The sequence below is a fragment of the Spodoptera frugiperda genome, chromosome 6, assembly GCF_023101765.2.
Source record: "Spodoptera frugiperda isolate SF20-4 chromosome 6, AGI-APGP_CSIRO_Sfru_2.0, whole genome shotgun sequence".
NCBI lineage: Eukaryota > Metazoa > Arthropoda > Insecta > Lepidoptera > Noctuidae > Spodoptera > Spodoptera frugiperda.
Window position 1 is genome coordinate 5,104,906 of NC_064217.1, and position 14,208 is coordinate 5,119,113.

Here is a 14,208-nt window from a genome sequence, read left to right on the forward strand (position 1 = left end):
CTATATAAACAGGCTTGCTCATAATTCGAACTGTACATGAGTGGCCCACTTTATACAGTTAGAGTTTTGTTTTAGTATCCATGCGGAGTCGCGTCACAGTGGTGTTGGTTAGGGTTGTGTGGTACTGTCGATTACAGTATTGTGTTTTTTGATTAAATAAAATACTGTTTCTTAGAATAAAAAAAATTGTAACTTCTTTTATTCCCGGGGGTAGGCAGAGGTGCATATTACGGCACGTAATGCCACTGTATACGTACTTTTTCCATTTGTGTTATAAGTCCCATGTAATTAGGAGTACAGTGTACCAGACACAATTCCAGACTTTGTGCAACTGTACTTTGCCTGACTCAGGACCGGAGACCCCTTGCCCGGCAGTCGCACTTGTGGCCACTCGAGCAACGTGACAGGCTTAGAATTACATGGTATAAACTTACACACTATAAAAACCACACAGAAATCACGAAGTAAATAACGGTTCAATTTGCTGTGCCTGCATAGTTTTAGTCATCAAATTTTTAACAATCATACCTATTTCGTTTATTTTTAATCATTCGTCTTAACGTCTGACGTGTACGTCCTAAAACGAATGAGAATATGGGTAGGACCATTGTCTAAATTTTTGGTAAGGTTGTGGCAAATCGTCTCTATTCAGTAATGGACGTATTTAAGCTAACGATGCCATAAGTGATAATAATTAACGTAACTACTAACATGAGCATAAACCTCTACCACAATCCTACTAATATTATAAATGCAAAAGTTTGTGAGTATAGATTTTTGTTATTGTTTCACATGAAAAAAGTTGAAGGAATGGGGATGAAATTTTGAACAGGGGTATTTTTTGAGGGCGTAGAATTATACAATGGCTTCTCCTACTTTGAGTGAGGTGAGAGTCAGACTCTTACTGACTAAAACTCATCCCTCGGTAACACGATAGGCAGTCCGCAGCTCCGGGTCAGGAGTAGATTATGGTCTGGAATAACACATAGGCTACTTTTTATCCCACGGGAATGCGTGCGAACCCACTGCCAAAAGCTAGTATTAGCATAATACTGATCATTGTTCAAATAACCTTATTCATTGGGTCGATTACGTATATAGGTTTATGTATAGAGAAATTCTCGTTGACACTTGTATCATTAATATCGAATACATGTAGAACATATGTCACACGCCTCAGTACTAGTCTCGAGCACCCCTATCTAATATCTGTTATTGTTACCTACCTATTGTTTATCTAATACTGTTCCTAATATCTTGTATTTGAATAATATGTCTGTATAGTATTGGGGTTGTCTGAAATAAAATAATAGTACCTATGTGTTATTCGATTCATTGATGTGTCTAGACACACCACTAACAAATGCTAGCACTTGAAGAGCAGTTTTTCAGCATATTATTATGGTTAAAAAGAAAACCTCTTGTAATATCGTAGGTAAATTATTGTAGAATTACTCCCTATCTTATAATCTTATGGCTAAAAAACTTTTGTCTTGGAGACTAGGATCACATTTCCTATATTTATTTGTAGGACTAGCTTCTGCCAGTGGTTTCGTCTGCGTTCCCGTGAGATAGAAAGTATTCTATCATCCAAATCAGCTCATACCCTGTCTGTATACAAAATTTCACCAAAATCCGTTCAGTAGTTTCAGCGTGATTGACGGACAAACATCCAAACAAACAAACTTTCATATATATAGTGTACAGCTATAGTAAAATTCTATACACCTTTCGAAGTTTTCTCTAACATACTTCCACCAAAAAAAAATCCAACTCAAAACCGCATTAATAATGGCGAGGACACGCAAAGAGTTTGCCGTAACTTATTTTCTTGAACGAAAATTACGTTTAAGTATTTTCAAAGTAATCATAAATACTGAGGTATAAAGTTTAATCATTTATTAAAGTTTGTCGGGTGCGAAGGCGTAGATCAAAGGACGCTCCCCTTACCTTTTTTCATTGAAGTGCGATTATTGACTGGCAACAAACTTGTTATTGCAGATTAGTTTAGAAAGTGTAAATAAACAGACATTCTTGTCTTTGAAATTAATGCTTTATAATAGAATATGATGATACTGATCATTTGATCTTTGAACAGCAAGAAAGGTCTAGCTTATATCACTTTTTTCGGAAGATTGACTTCTTCCGCCTTGGGCAAAGCGAGATCCAGTATTAGACTCATACTGATAAAAAAACCACCTCAACTATTCCTACGCCTGCTGTCGGAGCCCCGCTAAGTCCGCAGCTCCGGTTCAGGCATCAGCCCTACTGGGTCCTAACTGTGGTGGTGAGATGTCTCTTTGAGAATTATCTTTTGTGAATGAAATTGACATACTTGGATTTTTTTCACAAACCAATTTCGAATAGAGTTGTTTTTTCTACAATGGTCAATAAAGGTTGTTCGATTCGGAGGCCTCGAAAACAATAAATCACAGAACTGGCCACGTTAACCATCTTAAGAAAATCCTTTACACTGTGATAATAATATTTTGACCTTCCATTTTGTTCTACAAAGACTGTGACGTGTGAATACCATGGGTCTTCTTAAGTTGGCCATTCGATAACCGCCTTTGGGATAAATGTTAATAAAATTTTCTTATTATTTACTACTAGAGTTTCTTAATGCTAATTTAATTTACCCTTGTACGTATTTAGCTGTGTATTATCGTACGATATTTGGGTACGATTTAATTTTATTGAGGACTTGTGAAAGGCACCTTCAGAGCGAACCTATTTTCTGTAGAATTGAGAACACAAATACAGACTTGACTTTTATTTAAATGTAGAATTGAGATAGATGAGCCTGTCAGTTTTAATTAAATTTATTTCTGAAAATGTTTTAATAAAAGAAAATTCTATGATATTTTAATTTTTGTTTTGTTGTTATTGTGAAATTGAAGTCCTCTCAACTTTAATATAAATTATAGCTTCACCATAGCTTTTGTCATTCTTTGATATTTCACAACGCTTTACGATTTTAAAATATCAAACTAATAAAATTATAAATGTGAAAGTTTATTTGTTTCGATGTTTAAACCATTAATCACGCTGAAACTACTAAACGGATTTTAATGAAATTTGACGTACAGACAGGGTATAAGCTTTATATTTCTTACTTACTATATATATAGGCTTATTTTATTAATAACAGAAAGAACAACAGTGAAAAATAACAATTTACAGTTACACAGTTATAAGTAAAACAAAAACAATAATCTTCAAAATACATTAAAATCTAATTAGCCCACAATATCTTTACTACACTAAAACGAAGGAATTCATCATACTGTAAAATACCGATGCCTACCTCGTTCCGGCCACTTATTTAGAGGTGAACCCACAACCCATAATCATAGCATCCTATTTCTCAGAAATTGATGGTGACTATAATAGAATTACTATCGGAATGTTAGGCTTGCTTCGTGGTCTGGGAATATTTTAGTCGGGGGACTAGACTGGTGATACTGTTTTGTTGTTTCACGTATCTGTGTTATGTATGGGTTAGTAGAATTTTTAGTTTAAAAGGCGCAGATTTATTAAAATACGTTGCTGCGCGGTTTTGTTAAATGTATAGTTTTATAATCAGCTCTCACGACAACCATTAAAAGAGTAAGGGATGCCAAATATAGTCTACTCTGCCAAGACCACGTCTTAATAATAACACTCAACAATAATACTTTACTCAACACTTGGAATTTAAAGTCACAACTTTTTATTCATACGTTGCACGTCCATGCTAGGAAAAACGCAATCTTGTTTTATTCTTTTTTTATAAAAAATAGGTAACTTTCCTCACATACCCCGTTCAGCCTATAAATAGATCTTTGACGCGATGCGGCCTCTTTGCCGGTAAAAGCTGTTATTTACAAACTGGCCGCACAGAATACCTAACGCAGTTTTAATTTTAAACCCGTATTAGAAATAGGCGTGAGTGTACGTCAGATCTAAATAAAGAAAAAAAAAACTAAAATACGCTGAATAATAGAATAGAATATAATAGGCGGATTTACTGGGGTTCTGGCTCCAAAAGCAGGAGTAGGAACGAGGTGGTTTTTAGTCAGTAAGATCTGACATACCATCTCGCAACGCCTTGCCGAGAGAATGCATTAGATGATTTTTCCCTGTTCAAAAAACTATGCCAGGCAGTATGATTGCTAAGCCATAGATTTTATTATCCCACCAACAAAAACAAGAATCGACATAATCATTGTTTTGTCATTTTTTCTTATTTCTAAACTAGCTTCCGCCAGCGACTCCGTCCGCGCGGATGTCGGTCTTCGCGTGGATGATTTATTTCTCCATTTTGAGTAACTCTGACAATGACCTGTTATAAATATCTATTGGACCAAATACGGCTAGGCCCATAATAATTACGGAGATCTCTCTATTGAGCTACTGCTGTTGAGCCCGCGTTCAAATTAAGATTTTTTCTCCGTATTTTTTCAGTATTTGGGTTTGGTATGGATCCAGTAACACCCCCTGCTATTTATTCTTTCAATATTTTCAATGTACAGAATTGACCCTTCTACAGATTTATTATAATATGAATGAATGAATGAATGAGAGTGTTATAAACGTTAGAGTAGACAAATATAATCAGAAAGCTCCGAACTGCTAAGCTATCGGGAGTTATACGTGTTATTGTGAGTCAACCATAAAAGATAGACATTTGCTGTCGTGGAATATTTTTCAAACAATTTTAAGGAGAACATTTCCGTCATACATGATTTCTGTGTAGCTTTAACCATTAAGGCTGCACACGCGACGGAAGCTTAAAAATGGAGTAAGTTCTCCTGTTTTCCCAACATTTCCCTTCACTGCTCTGCTCCTATTGATCGTAGCGTGATGAAAAGTATACTATAACCTGCCCAGGAGTATGAAGAACAATTGTACCAAGTTTGGTTGAAATCTGTCGAGTGGTTTTTATTTCTATAAAGAACATACAGACAGACAGACAGACAGACAGACAGACAGACAGACAGACAGACAGACAGACAAAAAAAATCCGATTGCATTTTTGGCGTCAGTATCGATCACTAATCACCCACTGATAGTTATTTTGGAAATATATTTCATGTACAGAATTGACCTCTCTACAGATTTATTATAAGTATAGATATTAAGCAAATTTCCTTATGAAATCAAGATATTGTAATAAAGTTTATCATAATCAAATTAAGTTTATTGTTTCAGCTCCGATATTGGAATCAAAATCACTAACTGTCGAAGCCAACACCACAGAATACTTAAACGAATTAGTTTAAGATTTGATAACCTTGTTGAATTGAGAATTTTCTTGGAATTCCAATGAAAATAATGTTAACTGATGTTGGGATAGGTACTAAACGAATTAGATATTATTGCTAACTTATTGAATAAGTTGTCTTTTATTCTGTAATTTAATTGTAGCTAAAATTTATATAATTGCCGAGCGACTAAACTATCGTGTAGGCTTGTGGGATTTGGTTGTGTATGTATAGCTATTGTAAAGTATAAATATTAACTATAAGTGCTAAGTCCCATTGATTAATCAAGATTTATACTAAAACTATCCAACATGAGTTAGCCTATATTAAACTAGACGTGGCGTGGGATTCTAATCTAGTCCAGAGAATATCAGAAGAGATATACACATACATATACCTATTATACATAGTCCGGCAAATGTATATTAATAAAAATTTCTTAATAAAAATGTTCTTACGGAAGCAACATAACAAAGGTCACCAAAATACCAACAGATTCCTATTGTAATATGCCTTGAATAAATAGAAAACAAGCAAGTTCGCAACAAAAAGATGTGGCGACCAAAAGATCAATGGAGATTTGTTGGATATTGAATTTTCTCTTGAAAGCGAACTAACAATGGTTTTGACATGGGTCTGAACGAGCCTTGGTTATGAGTGCCTTTCCTCGGTCCATAACTTCAATGCTTGATTGAGTTTTTCATAAAATTATGGGTAAACCCTCCACAGTCGTGCCACGAAGTTTAATTATGGGATTTTCGTCATAAATTTTATTTTGGATAAAAAATTGAGAATCCCCCCGAAGGTTGTTTCGTATTTTTCCTTATTGCTGGATTTGCCAGTGGTAGAATATCGTAAATATTAATAATAACAGCTTTAGAATCCTCAGATTACTTGGGAACACATATAAATTTTGTTTTGCTTTTGTTTCAGATGTTTGAACGTAATGAGAAGAACGCGAATTGGTAAGTAGGTCAAACGTTTAGACGGGTCACTTAATAATGCATAGTACGAGTAACTGTCCTTAACTACAAGATATGTAAGTAAATAATACGCTACACACATAGACGTAGACTTGAAAGACTAAGTTGCTGAACTTTGTAGAATGGGTTGAAGATTAAGTAGTACCTGCGTATTTTGTACCTACCTGTAACAACAAGTAAATAGCAGTCTATCTGTCACTTCATTAAACTACCTAACTACAAATCAAGATATTTAGATTTTTTTATATATCGATGTTTTAGTTCAGTGTATTTAAACCATGAAACATTCAAACAAAAATAGACACCACAGCATTCAATAACAAATTTTCAATGAAAATAATCGATTTATTTATTAAAAAAAATTCAATGCGCAATACCTGTTATGGTAAAATAATCCTATCAATACTCGCTCGAATGGTGCGGGAATTATCCGAAGGTATCCGTCCTCAGTGTAATCCTCGGTGGCCTTCGTTAAAGTGTTCCTGAGATTTCCACGTGAGATATCACAGCTGCCAAAGAATCCTTATAATACCTAGCTCTTACAAACTTTGGTGACATTAAGTTATTTGTTACTGAAGTTTATCTTGTGTTTGTCAAGTTATACTGACTTATGTTTTTTTTATTTTTTTTATATAATTATAGTATAATGATACGATATCATGCCATTTGTTCCTCATAGGGATAGGGTTAGCTGTAGCTATTAATTTTCAAACTAGGTAATGGTGTAGTTATAGATCTATCATACTTCAGTCATAATTCTATGTTTTGCAATAGATCCAGATATCAAGTTTATTTGTTCTAAAAAAATATTATCTCGAATAAATAATCTAACATATTCCTATAGTACACGCATATACTTAGATGTCAGACATTATAAATATTCACATCAAACGAACTAACAAACACTATCATTAACCAAAAACAGATTTAGACAAGAAAAACAAATAAAACGTTACTTGTATACTAAAACAGTTCGTGGATGAAACAAGCATGAAATAGACTACTTAGGTATTATTATACTAATCGGGTCATAGACGGATTATGTACTGTAATAGACTAATAGAGTAATGGAATTGATCATGCCTATAAGCCTAGTTCATAAGTGCGTTATTGCTGCGTGTATAAACTGGGGTTATAGTTAGACTACATGAAATCGATCTACGGTATAAAGATGGATAGACTACAAAGCTTCTCAAGAATACGCACTGTCGCTAGATTGTCAAAAAATTGGAGCTGCGGTCTAGCGGGTTTACCGGGGCTCCGGTTCGAAAAGCAGGAATAGAAGCGGGGTGGTTTTTAGTCAATAAGAGTCTGACACTCCCTCTCGCCTCGCCTAGGGTGGGAGAATAATTCGCCCCTTAAAAAAAAGATTGTCAAAAATACAGTGTTATAGTTTTATATCATTATTTACACTCATTATAATCAATAATCTCAACGATATTCATTATATTAAATAACGCAGAAATATGAGAAACCAAACACCAATAAATCTTGTTTCCTATTTCTAATTTACTAAGATAATATGTGTGTAATTAACCGCACACAAACTTGTGTAATTGATTCACGTCTCATACTCATTAGAAGAGCCCATTGGGATACATGAGGTTGTATATGAGGCCGAACCGAAAGTAAAAATCAAAGGAGATCAATAGAAGTATGTGTGGCTGAACACACTAACATTTTTTCTGGATATGTCAAAAGTTGTTGTACGAAAATAATTATATTAACATGAGTATTTGTTTGTGAAACATATATAAGAGGTAATATTTTTTATCGTATTTACCTACTCAAAAAATAACCCGGAATAAAACAATCGACATCAAAACGAGCAATCACATAAAACAATTTTACACTCCCGACCAAAATAAACAGCGCACAATCGGAATCGTTTCGACATAAATTCCCCAACATATTTGAGTATCGAACGTCTCAGATATATTCAAACGAGCCTATCAATTTTGTTAGAAATAAGAAAGGCCTACAAATCGACACGAATGTATGAGATACCGAACGGAGATTATTTATCGGCCTCAAGTGTACCGTGATTTACTGGACGACGTTCCTTTCAGTCGTGACATTTTATCCGGTGGGCCATTGTATGACAAGGGCACTACTGTGTCCACAACAATAATTCTTTTTCATTCCTCGTGTAAGTAATACTTTTCTGGCTCATTTTTTGTTGTATTTTTGAGTGTTTATGCTATGATTTGTATTGTGATAAGTTTTATGATTGTGAAACGTATGTTGAGATTACAAGAGTTTGATTTATAGCTGAGAAAAATGTAGCTGGAATTTTTGTTTAATGGTTTCAAGTAAAAATATATTATCGAAAGCAGAAAAGCAACTATTTCATGTAAATTATAAAATAGCACAACCAATAATAATAATTTTTAAACAAAATCTTTTATATCTTTATTACGCGGCGTAAAATATTCATACGTTAAGTAGTTTCAATACTAGAAACGAAAATATATTTTACTTGATTTCCCTACTATCACAATAAGACTGTAGCAAATCGTAGCAGACTGCGATTGTCTACGAGTAGCTACGGCGTAGCACTGTAGCACGTAGCCACATTACGTGAAAGAATTCAACATTTCATTTCAAGTATCCGATTTCCACTTCATGGTACACAAAAGCTCTCCGAAGCGAGAGAGTAACGTTCATTCTTTTGAAAATGTTCAGCTGTAAGCACTTTATAAGTAGGTACTTTCTCACTTTTCATAATAAAAATATATACAAAACATTTTTTGCCAATGAATCAGGCGTTCTTCTCTGGACTTCTTCTTTGAAGTTTGGCCCAAAATTGAAGTTATAGTTCTTTGAAATGTAGGTCAAATAATAAGAATGTGTAAGAACGTTAAGTACCTACTTTAACTAACTTAGGACTAGACCACCATCTGTCATAATTTGCTACACTGTCAATAGTTAGTCTGGTTTTAAAGGTATGTTATGTTCATAAATGTATTGCAATTCTTTTATAATATTCTTACTTAAATCTAAGCAAATACTAATCAAAATTAAGGAATAAACTAACTACTAATTAAATTACACATGTGACGACGACCCCACTTACCACGCCAACACAAACATCTTTTTCTAACCATTCCTTAAAATAATTACATCAAAAACTAATTACGTAATCGACTAAGAGCTAATTGGATTCGAACTTTTAACGTATGTTTTCCAGTTAATTTTGTAATTGATAAAGCATATAAACGCCCTTTATACAATGCTACCCACGCATCACACTCGGTAATGAGAAACAAATTCAAAGTTGTAAGATCAACATTAGAGTTTCAAGATATAGGTACTTAATACTTGTTTAGGCATACAACCTTATCTAAGTAACTCCTATCTAAGTTAGAACTGAGTTAGCTGTTCTTGTTGTACATGAGGTGTTGCTATGTTAGGTAAAACTATTGTAAACTTGAAACAATCTGTCTATCCAAAATAGATTGTTCCGACATGTTACTACCAGAAATTTGTATAGAAATTGGCAAGAAGATCTTAGAATAGTGAATGTTATGTAAGGAATACGAAATTAAAACTTTGATTTTTTATTTCAAGTAATAGAATCAAAATAGTGCTATACCAACGCGTTCTATTTACAACATATAAGTCAGTTGCAATTTTCAGCATACGCATTATGTCCTTACCTTTTTCCAAGTAGATCATGGTCACCATTAAGTCTGGACCACAAGCAGATTTAATGTTAGCAGAGCCTTCTATATCCCTTCTTCTATATACGTAGAAAGATGATCTGTATCATCCTTCTAGCAACTACTATCACGCTACTAACTAGCGAAGCTACCATCATACGAATATTTACAAAATTTTCATTGTATTCTTGTGCCCACTTAAGAGAGCCGTTGTTTGTTACCATACATCTGAAATACCAATGTATTTATAGAGCAATAATATATTGATAACCAAAAAAGCAACAATAGTGAATCAGCTATTTGTACATAAAACCAATATAATACAACCAAACAACAAGGGCGAGTCCATTTGCACTCATTTCACAGACCACAATCACATTCGTGTGTCGTGAATTCTCAAGAGCATACCATATTCGTTTAGATGTTATTGTTCGAGATTTTCTTTCGTTAAAAAAAATATTTTCGCGTATATAACAAACAGAACGGGACCCGGGGTGAAGACGTGATGTGTTCGATGCTTTTAGCTCAAGACCATGTTAGAGACGTAGGAGGTATGTAATTTTTAATGTGTTTAATGCTTAGGGAGATGTATTGTTATCTCTTTCACTCCCACACTTGTTAGCGCTTTGTTTTCTTTCTGAATATTTTATGAGACGCTTCGTTGATAGGTATTCTTTAGAATTTTGTATAGGTACGTATCGTATACGTTATATAATTACCTCTACGTAAGAGCTGGGTAAGGTTGAGAGATAATTCAGTTTGAGTAAGATTGTGTTTTTGATGTTTACTATATATAAAAAAGTGGTTAAGATAGCATTGGGTTAAAGTTATAAATGAGAATAAAAGGACACACATATCTTACATCAGTATTTTTTCAATATAATACTCCCGACTGATAAGAAATCACTTCTTCCACCATCATGCAACGATAAAAATCTCTGATTCTATAACGATAAAATTTAATTTTCCGTAACTGCTTCAATAATGTTAATAAATATTCAGGAGTTGACGCAACTTTGCGGTGCTCTCAATTTACTAAACCATTTATGGAAACCGCTGGAAAGCTTTGCCTGTTAATAATATGAAAAACTTTGTGAATGCATGCAGAAACGGACAGAAGGTTCTTGCTACGTAAAGTTACATTTATTATTGTTCAACTGATCAAAAATTGAAAGAAATAAAGACTTTTGTTTAAAGGGAACCGCCGTCAATTTTATTTACCGCATCGTTTTATTTAAGTCAGGTAATATCCCCAAAAATGTTTAAAAGTCTGAAAAACACTACTTAAAAAGCTGAAAATCGCACTAAAATCAGATCAACCAACGCGAGATAATCGTGCAGGAACATAAATACATACATACAGGTCAAACTAAAAACCTCCGTTTTTAAGTCGCTTAAAAAGGGAAATATGGGTTTGACAATATTTTGTGTATACACTTACATAGAATTTTGACTTATTTGTAGATCAAGTAACAAACCTGTATACCAATCAAATTGCATAGTATAATTACTGTCAAATTACAATGTAGGTATATAGTATTGCAGTCGACATCTCAACTGCAAACCACAGGACATGTGATTACATTCACTGTCAGTACATCATACACAGGCCCTGAGGCTTGATTGGATACCGATATGACCAATATTAATTGCATCTACTACAAATAGGTACATGAAAGCTAGATTTCAGTCTTTGTTAAGATAATCAATTTTGAGAAATTTTGTTGTTACATTCCATATTTTACCTAATCTAATACATTTCAGTTTTGCTTGAAAGGAATAATTGAAAACAGCCAATCTTTAAATAATAAAAAACGATTATATTCCATGACAACCTGTAAACGTAATTTTTAACAAAACCCACTAAAAGCGGGTTGGTGGCCAAACGCAGACTTATCAACGTTAGAAAAAAAAATTAAACGAACTGATATCATTTATATCAAATATTTCTATTTTCGAGAGGTTCATCCATAACAGTATGATATCGCAACATAGTGGACCTGACGGACGTAAAAGTAACTTTTTAAAAGATGGATCACCAATGTTTGTTGAAAGAGCTTGATGGATACTCTCTTCACACCTGCGATAGTGTTAGTATCTGTCGATTAGCTTACTTCATCTGTTCAAAAACATCAAAACTTTTATTTAACAATTCAGGCTACCCATCAAACTGTTTACAATTTTGAAAATCTATGATTTCTGTAACTGTTTTATGTAGATCACATTATAGAAACAATTACAGCGCACCAATTCATTAATATCATAAGATACTAGGCACATGCAGGTACAAACCATGAGCGGTTTTTACGTTATGCATAAGTATATAAGTGATACAATACGTGTGAAAATATTATTATGTTTTTCTTTTCTTTGAAATGACGATTTGCCCAATATAACAGCCAAAAAGCATGTGCAACATAAACACACCACTACCAACCTCTCTGGGGATTTAACAGGCATGACATTTATATTATATATAAGTAATAAATAAAATACATATTTAATGCTATCTGTTTGCCACAATAAATTTTAAGCCAGCTCCACGATTGTGCAATTTATCTCAAAATGTTTTATTAGCCACCGGGGGTTCTTTTCGCTTATCGTTCCATATTTCGTGAGGTTTATTTTTCTGAATATAAAGGAGAGATGGGATTACTTACGTTGAATCTATTTACAATCCAACCTCAGATACTCGTGTGTCTACAAATAAAATTGGGTCTTTCCTTGTTTCCCTGAGATATTTTTGGATTAGCTTTAGATATTGTGCAACAAGGCTGACTTATGAAATAAATATTCATCAGTTATTTTTGTTTTGTATCTAAATCTGTAGCTCTGAGATTAGTAACGTTTTTGTCCAAATAAGAATGAATTACCTCGTTTTGGGTCATTGTTATTGGAACCGGTGGTTAAGACGATTATATTTATTTATATTGTTTATTTTTTTAACATACCTAAAATTTTATTATTCATTACAATTAAAAACATTATTAGGACTTAGCAACATTTGTTTCTGGAAGATTGGACATATAAATGAATTTATTAGAATCAAGAATAAGAATACAGTCCAGTGACTATAAATTTAGATAAATATGAAGAAATTTGTCTAAAACGTTATGTACACTTGACATATACATATACCAAAGAACGTTATGTGAGAAAAGCTTGATTAACATTAAGCTAATGGTGCTTGACCATTTAATTTTGCCCTATACACATATTATTATGTGAACTACAGTTTCTTGTTTTTGATAATTAAGTGAATTTCGTAGGTGATCTACTTTCTTAAGTGGTCTTCTAATTTATCACAATCGTCGGCTAAACCATATGTAGGTACATATGGTTTAAAGTTACAAAATAAATGTACAATATAAAAAAAACTACGTATTTTTAGCAAGCAACTAAATAGAATGTAAAATCGATAACTTCGCAACGAGCAATTAATTTACTCAAATTTTAACACCTCGTGTTACGATGCCACGGTCAGACTTTGCAGCAAATGTTATTATAGCGAACATAACTGGATTGCACGATCGACCAGCCAATCACGGTGTTTCAGGTAGAAAACAAGATATTTTATATATATGGAAAAACTAGATAAAAATTATTCTTGCATAAACTCTGTATTCGGAAAACGTTGGAAGATTTCCGACATTTTCAAGCGTGTTCATGACATTTATAAATATCCTGTGGCTGCGCTGAAATAGACAGCAAAGAAACTGAAAAGCAAAGTAGGTGAACTTCAAAAACACTTTATAAAGACGATTTCAGTCATAGATTTAAAAAGCAGGAAATGTATTCTAAATAAAAAAGATGAATTATAGAAACTACCACCATAGTCTTTATGGTTTTTATAAGAGAGGACATTCAATTTTATATTTGAGGACGAAATTTGAGATTCTTTGATGGATCTGATAGCAGGAGTCGAAGCTTTTCTAAACGTCAAGTTGTCACAGTGGTATTAGATTTTCAATCGCAAATTGTCAGTAGATACTCTTTCTAAATCTGGATTCACATATGGGATAAATAACAGACTAAAAATATAACATAAAATTATGTAGTTCTGTCCTTCGGCGAAAACACTCGATGTTGTTACATACAAGTTTATTATATACTAAGATTCTGCCGCCTCCATTATTGAATTACAGCACTATAAATAAACAGATACCTCTTGATTCTCCCGTGTAACTAGGACAAGAGTAGTAGGTCAAGGTATACCCAGCTTAAACCTGTTATAGGGAACTAATGCAATTCCTATACTGGGTCAAGTACATTGTGGTACACGTGTGTGATGGGGCAGGTAATTATTTGTACGCTTTA

The 14,208-nt window shown here is 33.5% G+C and overlaps 1 protein-coding gene across 3 annotated transcripts in view; it reads left to right on the plus strand.

Annotated features, from left to right (window-relative positions):
- The window catches only part of LOC118267589 (uncharacterized), a 236,205-nt gene that overhangs the window by 78,352 nt on the left and 143,645 nt on the right, over positions 1-14,208 (plus strand). For all 3 annotated transcript variants that reach the window (XM_050694351.1, XM_035581660.2, XM_035581662.2), the window contains exon 3: positions 6,180-6,211. The gene's annotated coding sequence lies outside the window, so the exon portion shown is untranslated. The remainder of the gene's footprint in view (positions 1-6,179; positions 6,212-14,208) is intronic.